This window comes from Tupaia chinensis, unplaced genomic scaffold, assembly GCF_000334495.1.
Source record: "Tupaia chinensis unplaced genomic scaffold, TupChi_1.0 Scaffold000164_1, whole genome shotgun sequence".
Taxonomy (NCBI): Eukaryota; Metazoa; Chordata; class Mammalia; order Scandentia; family Tupaiidae; genus Tupaia; species Tupaia belangeri.
This window is the reverse complement of record NW_006159638.1, coordinates 3,908,394-3,920,908: the sequence shown is the minus strand read 5'-3', so window position 1 is coordinate 3,920,908 and position 12,515 is coordinate 3,908,394. Positions and strand designations below refer to the sequence as shown.

The 12,515-nt window shown below is 35.8% G+C and overlaps 1 protein-coding gene across 4 annotated transcripts in view; it reads left to right on the top strand.

Moving 5' to 3' along the window:
• The first annotated feature begins 1,616 nt into the window (after positions 1 to 1,616).
• ZZZ3 (zinc finger ZZ-type containing 3) overlaps positions 1,617 to 12,515 on the top strand; it is a 74,431-nt gene continuing 63,532 nt past the window's right edge. For 2 of the 4 annotated variants that reach the window (XM_027770873.1, XM_014586858.2), the window contains exons 1-4: positions 1,617 to 1,636; positions 5,873 to 6,004; positions 6,081 to 6,148; positions 8,154 to 8,228. The gene's annotated coding sequence lies outside the window, so the exon portion shown is untranslated. Of the gene's footprint in view, positions 1,637 to 5,872; positions 6,005 to 6,080; positions 6,149 to 8,074; positions 8,229 to 12,515 lie in introns of all 4 variants that reach the window. The other 2 variants (XM_027770872.1, XM_006146064.3) reach the window with 2 other exon arrangements.

Sequence of the window (12,515 nt, the reverse complement as noted above, 5' to 3'; positions counted from 1 at the left end):
AAACAATCTGAGAAATACCACAAACAAATGAATGGATTGAAAAAGTGTGGCACATATACTCCATGGAATATTATTCAGTCATAAAAAACAACAAGGCTCTGGATTTTAATAGAAAGTGGACAAATGTGGAAGATTTTTTGCTGAGTGAAGCAAGTCAGACTGTGAAAGAGAGACATTGTATGTCTCCACTTAACATACACCTACTGTCTACACTCTGGTAGAGACTGAGACTGGAAAACAAACACATTAAAAATTGTTATGGACACAAGGGACAAAATGAAAGGAGAGTGTGGGAGGGGAAAAGCACATGAAAGGAAATTTGGGGAAAAAAATAGAGAGGTAAGATATTTGTGGGACACAGATATGGCTTATTATCTGTTGATGAGGATGTGTATAGTATTCTCATCTGGACTGAGGTGTGTATCATGCTGGGTAATGTCTCTTTACAATCTAAATGATGTATAGTGATTGAATGTATAAATAATAATAATAAAAAAAAGAATTGTCCAGGAATATTGAAAGAATCCAGAAATTCTCAATAAATAATTAATGACCCACTATTAAATTAACAATAAAATAACATCAAGAATTAACATTTTTACAATGAAGATGTTTTAAAGATGAACATATAGTCCTGAAAGAACTTAAATAAAAAAAGTGTAAAACATGGGACCAGCAGTTTGTGCAATGACTATGTTGCTAGACTCCCATATAGTCGACTCACAGCGTGAGTCCTGAACCTGGTGGCTTGGACTCAGGCCGGGCGCGTGTGTGTGTGTGCCCAAGATCCTGAGAGGAGAATAGAGGAGAAGGGATTGTGGTGTGGTCATTTCCCCTGGGGGGATGATTTCTTGCTTTCTGTCTGTCTCTCTCTGTCTTTCTGGCAAGAGCATGTGCCCTCTAGCGAAAACCTCTCCAAAAAAAAAAAAGTATGAAACAATATTAACTCAGTATAGTGATTGCATGTATAAATAATGATAATAATAATAATAAAAGAAATACTTAAAAGGAAGAATTTAAATTGTTCAGTTTTTTTTTTTTTTTGAGAGGTTTTTGCTATATGGCACCTGCGCTCTCCAGAAAGAGAGAGAGACAGAGAGACAGAAGGCAAGAAATCACACCCCCAGGGGGGCTGGCCACGCCACAATCCCTTCTTCGCCTTTCTCCACTCTGGATCTTGGGCACACATGCACACGCACCCAACGTGAGTTTTAAGCCACAGGTCTGGGACTCGAACGGCGATCGACTACATGGAAGTCCAGCGACATAGCCATTACGTTAACTGCTCGTCCCTAGTGCAGTGTCTCTAAAAGGATGGGTCATGACCCATTTACATCTGAGCCACCTATAATATTTGATAAAATGAGTATTCCGTGCTCTATTTCAAGTTCAGTGAATATTTCTAAAGATGAGGCTTACAAATTTGTGTTTTAAAAATAGCGAAGGTTAATGTTTATGAACACTAAAGTGTGAGAAGAAATTGATGTGGTTTCTTTTTCAGAATTTATCATTCTTGGGAAGTCCCTATATTGGAATGATTCAAAATGCTTAATTAAAAATGAAGATTTATGCATTCATGCCCAGACCTACTGAATCTAAATTTCTACGGTGACTGAATCTAGGAATTTTTTAGATGGTAAAGTTTAAGAATCAATAAGTTGAAGTACTTTAAAGAAATGATCTCTTCAGAACTTCACAATAACTCTGAGAGTTAATGGGCTGGTATATGTCCCACCTTTTACAGATGAAATAAATAGCAGAAAAACAAAGTGGCTTGCTTGTGATCAGTTAAATATTGATTACAGGGAATCCCACGTCCCAACTCTCCATTTCCAGATCTGATACTCTACTTTCTGTTGTCTGTGAAATAGGCATTATCTCTAAGATCTGTAGAAGGATCCAAGACACTGAACCTGTGGTTCTGAACAGTTTAGGGAGCCAGGAAAATGTACTCTTCTTTGCTTTATACTAAATAGAAGTTTGGTTTAGCTCTTTTTTATTTGTTTGTTTAGCTCTTTACAGCACATCAATTGATAACTTTATTTATTGCCTATGAGTTTGTCTTTGACTGTTATCTTAATGTTTTTGAAAAGAATTTTATTTTGCCAGAGGGTGTATGTGCTTTTGGGGTTAAGAGGGGGAGGGAAATTGAGAAAGGGCACCCCCCTCCCCCCATTGGGGATGGTCTCACCATAAACCCTTCTCCATTGCTCTCCTTGGACATGGATACACGGGCCTGGTGTGTTTTTTAAACTGGGACTTGAACCACACTGTCGGCCATATGGCATGTAGCTACCTTAAAGACCACATCAGCAGCTGGCCTTTAATGCCTCCAGTAACTGACTTTGAATATCTCTGTTGGTTTTCAGACAAATTAAAATTATAGTATAGTGCACATATTTAGTATTTTTCACTTGTAACAATTGAAAGACCAGATACTAAATATGAGAGTCTATAGTACCCTCTTCCTTTGAATTTTTTCCAAGCTCTTGTCAAACAAAAAAAAAATTCATTGACTCATAAGCTGCATTTAGCTTGAACTTTACAGTTTTACGCTAAGTTGTGTGGCTTATAGCTTTGCTGTGTCACTGGAATTGACCATATATTCTAGAGAAAGATTCTGTAGTCTTAAATTGATTTCATGTGTGCCATGAATCTGAGATCCTGTAATCTATTTAACACAGTAGTACCAGTGTTGGACTGCAAGTAGTGGGAAAAATAATTCTTTTCAGTGAAGATTGGTTTTTGAATTTGCTTTAAGAATGTTTGAATAGTCAATGAATGTTATTACTATGTGAAAACAAGCCAAGCTCTGTTTCAGGAATAAATAAGGCTTTAGGAATATGACTTAAATAGTTTGTTTTCTGTTTTGTATGCTTTTAAAAAGACAAAATGATTAAGTTCTGTAATTCAGTAGCAAATGTAAAAATTATTATAATTTAAAAATAATTCAGAGTAGTTTTTCTATTCTAGAAAGCATATGGCATTTTTGTAGAATGCTTAAGTTTGAAATGTACAGCTAATCAAATGAAGAGCATCATGTAGGGACTACTAGAGTTTTAGCTAGTTAATTTCCTTGCTTGTTACAAGAGAAATCATGAAAACCTTTAAATTTACAAATACTTGGATCTATGTTAAGTTTTTTATGGTGCTAAGTTGTTTTTTTTTGTTTTTTTTTTTTAAGATTTTTGCTACAGGATGTGCAGGAAATCACCAGAGAGAGGAAAGGTGAGAAATCACCTCACAGGGTGGATGGCCATGCTGCAGTCCCTATTCCTTCTTTGTCCTCTTGGGCCCATATGCACATACACCTTGAGTGATTTTCAAGCCCCCAAGTCCAGGACTCAGACAGTGGAGTTGGCTGTGTGGGATTCAGCACCTTAAGTACCATGCCACCTGCTGGCCTGTTCTAAGGTTTTTTACCATTTGAAAGGAAGACAATTGTTTGAGGATAGATATCAGTATTTCTTAATTATTATTGAAACTTTTCACCTAGAAGGGCTTGAAGGTTTCAATTATAATAGCATTTTTTCTGCAAAAAATGTAAGGTATTTGCATTTTCCATGTAGATTTTTACTATTTTTTATTGTGGAGAAATTTGGAGTTGTCGTACACCATGGCGAATAATGTAGAATACCACTCATATGTTTCTTTCTTTGCTATATATGAATGAACATTTTTCCCCAGTGATAAACTGGTTAAAATGATTTAAAGTGGGGAGCCAACAGGTGGCATATTGATTAAAAGCTGGACTCCCACGTGGCAGACTGTGGTTCGAGTCCTATGCCTGGCAGCTTGAAAACCATGCTGCACACTTGTGTGCACATGCTCAAAATCCCAAGAAGAGAAAGGAGAAGGTATTGCAGCATTGTTATCCTTCCTGGAGGAGGGGGGTGATTTCTCACTTTCTCTTTCTCAGTCTGTCTCTGTCTCCCTTTGGTGAGTGCTTATGCCCTATGGCAAAAACCTAAAAAAATAAGAAGCAAATAAAAAAAAAAGATTTAAAGTGTTTTTATAATGCTTTTCATCGCTTGAAGGACATGAACACATTTGGAACCAACAGCCAAATATAAATTTTCTTTTTTAAAAAGAATTATTTTATTTAACTTTATTTTTTTTTTTAATTTATTTTAATTTGGCCAGAGAGAGAAAGAAAGAAAGTGAGAAAGCAAGATAACAGTTCTGGGAGTTTAACCATCATGGTTGGCCATGTAAGAGTCCAGCACCCTTAACCACCATGCCACCTGCCTATCCTGCTATACATACATACATACATACATATATGGGGGGGATGGCCACACTGCAGTCCCTTCTCCTTCCTTTCGGGATCTTGGGCATGCACGCATACACGCCTAGCATGAGTTTAAGCCACTGGGTCCTGGACTCGAACTACAGTGAACTACACGGGAGTCCAGCGACATAGCTATTATTCCATCTGCTCATCCCATTTTGAGAGATTTTTGCTATAGGGCATGTGTGCTTGCCGCAGAGACAGACAAAAAGTGAGAAGTCACCTTCTAGAGGGGATGGCCATGCCACAATCCCTTCTCCATTCTCTTTGGATCTTGGGTACGTGCATGCACACACGCTTGGTGTGAGTTTTAAGTCGCCCAGTCCAGGACTTGAACCACGGTCAACTACACGGGAGTCAAGCAATGTCACCATTATGCCATCTGCTGGTCCTGCATATATATATTTTTAAGAAGCTTATTTTTAAGGAATATTTGTACATCTACATCTGAATTTATTTTAAATCACATTTATTTTCTATTTATTTCTAAAATATCTTTGACAAATTAATCCTACAGATAATCTAAGACAAAGAATTTAAAAGGTAATGGGCCATGGGGCCGGCCTGTGGTATGGTGGTTAAAGGCACTGGACTTCCATGTGGTCTATTATGGTTTGAGTCCCGGACCTGGTGGCTTGCTTTTCCACTTTCCCTCTCTCTTTCTCTCTCTCTGATTAAACTGAAAAATAATAATAATAATAGTAATAATAAATAAAGTTTAATAACGTAATAATAATAAAAAAGGTAATGGGCCAAGTGCTAGTCCAGCTTGACCCCAAATGGGAAAGGTCCTAGGTTCACATCCTCAGACCTTCCTGAGCATGCCAGGTACACATTTGTATGCCCATGGTCTAGGTGGCTAAGGCAGATTGGGTAGCTGTGTTTGGATCTTGGTGGGGATGGTTGTCTCTCTTGCATAGAAAAATTGACTTTTAAAAATTACCTTAAAAAAAAGTCAGATGTTTTAAAGTCTCATTTAAGAAGTCATGATCTTTTTTTACTTAATTCTTAACATTACAGATTTATTGCCTAATATCACAAAACACACAAAAAGTACTTTCATATTGCTGTCTGAGTAGTTATATACTTTTAGAAAATGAGTTATATTTATATTGGTATTCAGAAAAGGACTCTAAGGAGCGCTCTTAGAATTAAATTTTAAAAACTTGTCTGTGGAGGCACTGGCAGGTGGCATGGTGGTTAAGGATGCTGGACTTCTCACATGACTGACCGCAGTTTGAGTCCCGGACCTCGTGGATTAATTTCTCACTTTCTTTCTCTCTCTTTCTGTCCCTCTTTGGTCAAATTAAAAAATAAATAAATAAAGATAAATAGAATAATTCTTTAAAAAAAACTTGTCTGTGGGTACTCTTAGAAGAACTTACAATAGCAAATTTACAGTTTGCTGAATTTACAGTCAGTTGAAGATAGCGTGTTTAAACAGTAAAATGTAAGGAGTTATTGGTGAAATTTATTAGAAAGTGAAGTGTGCAATGTAAGTATTTAGAAATAATCACTTTATCCACCAGTCTATAAACAGTAACACATCCGTGGTGACTATGTTGTGGTTTCCCTTCACAGATATCAAGTTGTGCTAGTACAACCATATAAATAATTAATACCTGAAGTCTCAATGTAACATGGATGTTAACAATGATGACAGATAAATACAGACGGTTGGGAATCAAATGCTAGGTGAAATCCTTTAAAAAGGTAAGAAAAACATGTGATTTTAATTAAAGCCATGCTCAATTTCATTAGAAGTAATTGACTGAAGTTTCTTTTTCAGTGTATCAGGCCTTTAAGAAACGTGTCTGGAGAATCCTGTCTTTCTTAATACTTGTAGAACTCAGCTGTGTAAGTATCAGTTCTTCTGTGAAAATAACAATTGCTGGTATTCTTTGCCTCATAAATGCAGAGGATGGTGTTCCCACAGGGAACCTATCCACGTACAGTAGGGTAGTAACAGGGCCGGCTAGAACTTGAGAGAGTGCTAGAATGGGAGTATCTGTGTATGCTCAGAGACACATTTTAAGTTGTGGATCCTCTTTGCTTCTGGTGATTACCACTACCAGGGCACACTGTAGAATGCTATGTTTTGCCACCTTTGTTAAAGTCTTCAGGATTTGCTACAAAGGAGTTGTCCGTTGCAGTCTGTTGTAAGACGAGTGATTTTCAAGTCAGGGTTACTTTTTGTAGGATTATGTTTTTTACAGTGTTTCTCTTTCCCATGTTAATTTAGAACATTTGCAAGTGTATTAAATGGCTATATTTAGACAATTTTCCTACCTCGTGGTTTTCCAAAAATGTACAAGGCATATTTGAGAGAGATTGTATCTGTAGATATTTGATATTTGCCACATTTCCTCTTCTAGCTGACTAAAGCAGTAATCTATTTATTTTCACCAGCTAGTCACTCTAGTTTCCAAGGTTCAATAATTGCATCATTCTCTTAATTCTAACTCTTCACTGAATGTAGTGTCACTTTCACAATATCTAACTTATTCTTACAATAAATTGATAGTTTTCATCATAAACATCTACTGGCCTTTTTCCTAATGCTCCTCCTTTTTTCCAGGTGGACACTCATAATAACCCATTTATCCAGACTGTACAATCTCTGAAAAAGATATAATATACATTATAAAGTAAAACTAATTAACTAGACTGTTCAAAGAAGTTAAATATAATTAGGCTAATTAAAATATATTATTTAACTGGGTACTAAAATGAGAAAATCCTTAGTGTTTTTGTCTTTGTTGAAAATCCATATACCAAAAATAATAGAAATTTTCTTTTATAGTTAGGTCTTTTAGCACTTTAGTAAGCATCAAAGTTATCCTGTTGATATATAAGTCTGGTTGACTCTTTGGTGTGCATAACCTAAATAGTTTTTGTGGTTTAATCTCAATTTTGTGTACTTGAAGTCCAAAATTTGGAAAGCCCTCTATCCTGAGAGTAAGAAATGATAAATTCTGTACTTGAGAAATCTTATCAAGGATAATCTTTAGGTCATCTTTTTAAAATATAGCCTTAGGGTCATCCAGTGGCATGGTGGTTAAGGCAGCTACATTCCACATGGCTGACTGTGCAGTTCAAGTCCCAGACCCAATGACTTGAAAAACATAGGTGTGTGTGCATGCATACTCCAAAAACTCCCAATAGGGGAATGCAAGAGAAAGGACTGTGGCATTGACACCCTCTCCCCCGAGGGGTGGGTGCTTTCTCACTTTCCCTTTTCCCTTTCTCTCTCTCGTCTCTGTAAGCACACATGGACTGTATCAGATTTTTTGTTAATAATTCTTTTTAAAAATTTTTATTGTTATTTTTAAATTTGATCAGAGAGAGAGAGAGAAAAGGAAAGTATGAAAGCAAGCAGCTAGGTCAGTGACTCAAACTGTAGTCAGCCATGTGGGAGTCCAATACCCTTAACCCCTTAACTACCATGCCACCTGCTGGCCCCACCCTGTATCAAATTAAAAAAAAAAATACCCTTACCCTTAGAGCAAACTCTGGAAAAGAACAGAGTCATATTTTGACTCAAGATAATACTGAGAAGTTGATATATTTCAAACTTTTTTGGCTTGTTTTTTGTTGTTGTGATTCTTAAAATCCTATTCCACTTTCTTAGTAACCCGAAGAGTTACCAAGAAGCACCAAAGATAACACTAGAAACCAGATGCTATGACCTGCTATTTCCTCTTATTATAAAAGGAATAAATCTGTTAGCATAAGTTAATTTTTTTCTTTAATTCTCTCTTTTTTTATTATGTTATTTCAAAGAAAGGAATTTAGGAGATTCTAGTAATCTCCGTGGCTGAAGCTGAAAGTCTGAAACCCTGATGCTTAAACTCTATTCTAGATCATAGCTCCAGTTCCTTCAGGATATCAGGAAAAGAGATAATATTTCCACAATGATAGATCTTTGGTTGTACAGGTAAGTTAATGAGTTTTGCAGTAGTGAAGACAGCATAGTTTGATTTTTTTATTTTTATTTTTTGGAGTTGTGGTGGGGCACGTTATTTTTTATAGTTTATTGTCTGTGTGGAAAATTGTGTAGTCTGGCTGGCTGTTTATAGGGGTATAGAACTGTAGGTAATGAGTTAGGGATGAACTATTTGTTCCTAATAGAGAAATGAAATGACTTAGTATATGTTGGAATCTCTAGACCATTAAATCTATCTTGGACACCCTAAGTATTATTGACTCCAGGGGCATTCATTATATAATTCCTTGACTTCTCTTTCTCTCCAATTATCTTTTTAAGTGTATAGTATTCACTCATTTCTCTCCTCTCCTCTCCTCTTCTCTCTTAGTTATCTGTCATCCTCTCTGACATGTATCTGTTTTCCTTAATGGGGAAAAAAGAAGACATCCCTTCATAAAAGACAGTGTATAATAGAGTTCCCAGACTTCAAAGAAATGAATATTAAGAACTTTAAGCTCCATCTCATATTTGAGTCTCCAGGTTTCACTTTTCTACTTTATAACCTTATAGGTAACAGTGGTAATTGCACAGCTGAAGTAATTGTTATGATAAGTATAGACTGAAAATTACTAAACAACCCATGTTTATGCTCTAGACCAGTAGGGAAAAAAATCATATTGGTGACATTTCTCATTGTTCTTGCCCTTTTTTCCCTTTTACTTAGTTTTTGTCTACATAAATATATACTGGTATCATGACCAGTTGCCTGAAAGTGGTTCACTTAATAAAACTAAATAGTATATAATATTAATGGAATATTGCTGTCCTCTCAATCCGTAAAATTAATCATACCACTTGAGTGATTTTAGTAGAACAAAGGATTACAGACATAGTCTGAAATATCGGGTCATCCGAAAAGTAGTGATGCATTTTTGCAAAGAAAAACACAGAAAAATACATCATGTCTTTTCCAATGACTCAATATTTTCTTCAAATTTCTTTTTCTTAAGTAAAAGTAACAGTCGGAGTGATGTTTCATTAGGTAGGCCTTTTTTGTTCAACATTTTATTTCCTTTTGCATCTTATTATTGTACTATTGAATTGATGCATTATTTTTGCATCTTATTGGTACTTCTGCATTGATGCATTACTTTTACCTCTTACTGATGCAGTTTTATAGATATGATCATAGGAACTGAAAATTTATGATCTGAAACATAGCTGATAGTGTTTCAGAGAACGTTTTAAAGTCCTGTAGTTAAGATTTTTGTGAAAGAAGATTGAAATTTGAGAGAGGTTAGTTCAGCAGCAAACAAGTAAATGGGATAGGCAAAATTATGGTAGGATTTGAAGATTTCATTTAACATGAATGAGGAGGCTGCAGTTTGACCCTTTTTAGATCTATCCTCAACAGTATAAAAACTTGTAAGTGTAGGGAAAATAGGGAGTCTGTTTAGTTTTAGTGATTGATTACTTTCTCTTCCTTCTCTATTTAGAAATGCCACTATTCATTAGTTAATGGATAACATGTCGGAAAACCTTCACTTTAGTTGCTAGATTGGGTTTTGCCTCTATGAATATGTTATATAATGATTTCCTTTCATTCCAAAACTAGAATGTTTCAGTTTCTGTTTCCAAATAGGTGCCAGCGAGGTTTTCATCATAATCTTCCTATTTAGTTAACCAGCAGGTAGTTTGTAAATGATTTCATTTCTTCCATTAGCAACTTAATATGTGGAGGGACTATAATTAGTATTTCAAACCTTTTCACTGGATTCTATAATAACTTTGTACTATGCAGTTAAAATGAAAAAAAAAAAAAGTAGTTTCAGGCTATAGTACTCTGCCAAACGTGACAAGACCGTGTTGAGACTTAGTTGAGATGAAACTAGACATTTTTAATTCCTTTTTGATAATTGAATTCTGTCATCAGTTTATCAGATAACTACAGAAAGTGTGTGTCTATCAAAAATAGAAAAGATGTGAAGAAAAAGGTTAGAACAGGAGAAAAAGTCATGAGAAAGATTTGTACAATTTTATCTAACTCTAATCTTTGTAGCTGTAACCAATTTGTTGCCCGAAGTGTATGTGGTATGTTAATTTTGGACAAGAGTTTTTTATAGTTCTCCATTGTTTGGTTCTTTAGGCAGTAATAGGATCCTGATATTATTATAAATGTTTTATTATTAAGATCCAGTGAGGAATTAAAGGGGATGTTACAATAAACAAGTCTAATTTAGCTTGAGACTTGATAACTAATGTTTTATTAGAATATTCTCTGAGTACAGTAGTCTAAGGCAGAGCATCTCAAACCTTAATACATGTATGTGTAATGTGGGAATTTGATCCAGCAGTAGATTTGAAGATTGGGAACAGCGCCTTATATTCTGCATTTCTTTTCTTTCTTTCCTTTGGAGAGGTTTTTGCTATAGGGTGCGTGTGCTTGCCAGAAAGACAGAGAGAGAGACAGAGAGACAGAGACAGACAGAAAGTGAGAAATTGCCCCCCCAGGGGGAATGACCACGCTGCAATCCCTTCTCCATTCTCCTCTCGGGATCTTGGGCACGCAGGTACACATGCTCGGTGTGAATTTAAGCTGCTGGGTCTGGGACTTGAACTGCGGTCGACTATGTGGGAGTCCAGCGACATAGCCATTATACCAACTGCTGGTCCCGGTAATCTGCATTTCTAAAAAGTTTTTAGGAGATGCCTGTGATACTGGTTCTCAGACCACACTTTAAACTGGAATTTGAGGTATTGAAAGGATCCTTGTTATAAAAGACTATCTTTATAACACAGGACTTGAGAACCCTTAAAACTTGAACTTCATTGTTGTATTTAACAGTAAAAGAATTTTTAGGGAAGCAAAAGAAACTGATTTTATCTTTCATACTTAATCAGTATTTTAATACTTTAGTCAATGGAATGGTGAAGAAATAATACTATTATAGGTGGTATTTTATAGTGACTTATACTCTTTTTAATTTTTAATTTGTTATTATTTTTATTTGATCAAAGAGAGACACAGAGGGAAAGGGAGCAAGCAAGCTGCCAGGTTTGATAATCAAACCGCAGTTGGCCATATGAGAGTCCAGCCCTCAACTACCACATCACCTGCTGGCCCCTATTAGAAAATAAGTAGTTTTAAGTAGTACTAAAAATAGTTTATTGCATCCAAAATACTATCTTTTGGGAAACTTTGTACCCCAAGGCAGAGATTTTGTTCTCATCAGGGTTGGTTGGAAGCAAAAGGTCTGAGAATTATTTAAGAGGTTTATATTCCCTTAATTGGCTTTGCATTTTGAAAATGAAAGATTTAACACCGTTTTTTTTTTTTTTTTAGTTTTTGCTATTGGGTATGTACTCACCACAGAGAGACAGAGGTGGAGGGTAGAGGGATGACCATGCTGCAATCCCTTCTCCATTCTCTCTAGATTTTGGTCATGCACACACACACGTGGCTGGCATGATTTTCAAGCTGATAGGTCTGAGACTCGAACCACGGAGTTGGCCATGGGAGATCCAACTACCTTAACCTCCTCTCCACTGGATGGCCAAACAGATTATTTTTTGTTTTTATAAAATGTTGGTATTGCTTGTATTATTTTTGTACCATAAATTAAGACTATAATTAAATTTACAGTGAAGGTGTTTGCATTTGAGTTGTACATAGTTTATAAAATTAAATAGTTATCTTTTCTCTTTATATTTATGTAGGTATTTAATAGTTAAAACTCATTAGCCTTCAGATTTTATCAACCCATATTTGGATACATGAAACAAATAATTGCTTTTAATATTTTTTAGTTTGTATTCTTTCACTATACCCTTTGATATTTAACTTAAATTTTCTGCGATTTAAAGTAGAAGTCCATGGGCCATTCAGTGTTTCATTTCCTGTGAATGAAAATAAAAAGACTGTAATCTTGATGACAGAATATTAGCCAAAGAGAATTACATGTCACGGGCCCCTTTATTTAATGAATCCTAAAGTAGTAAAAGTTTACTGTAGTAAACATATTCCTAAGTTCTGACTGGTGTGTCATACTTACTGTTCATGTAATTACTGTGAAATTCTCTAGAACTAATACCCATACTTTAAGTCTGGTTTTGTGAGTCTTGTAAAATTCTTAAAAATTGTTAATTAGGGAACCAGCAGTTAACGTAATGGCTATGTCGCTGGACTCCCACGTAGTCGACCGCGGCTCGTGTCCCGGACCCGGTAGCTTAAAACTCACGCCGGGCGCGTGTGTGTGCGTGCCCAAGATCCCGAGAGGAGAATGGAGGAGAAGGGAT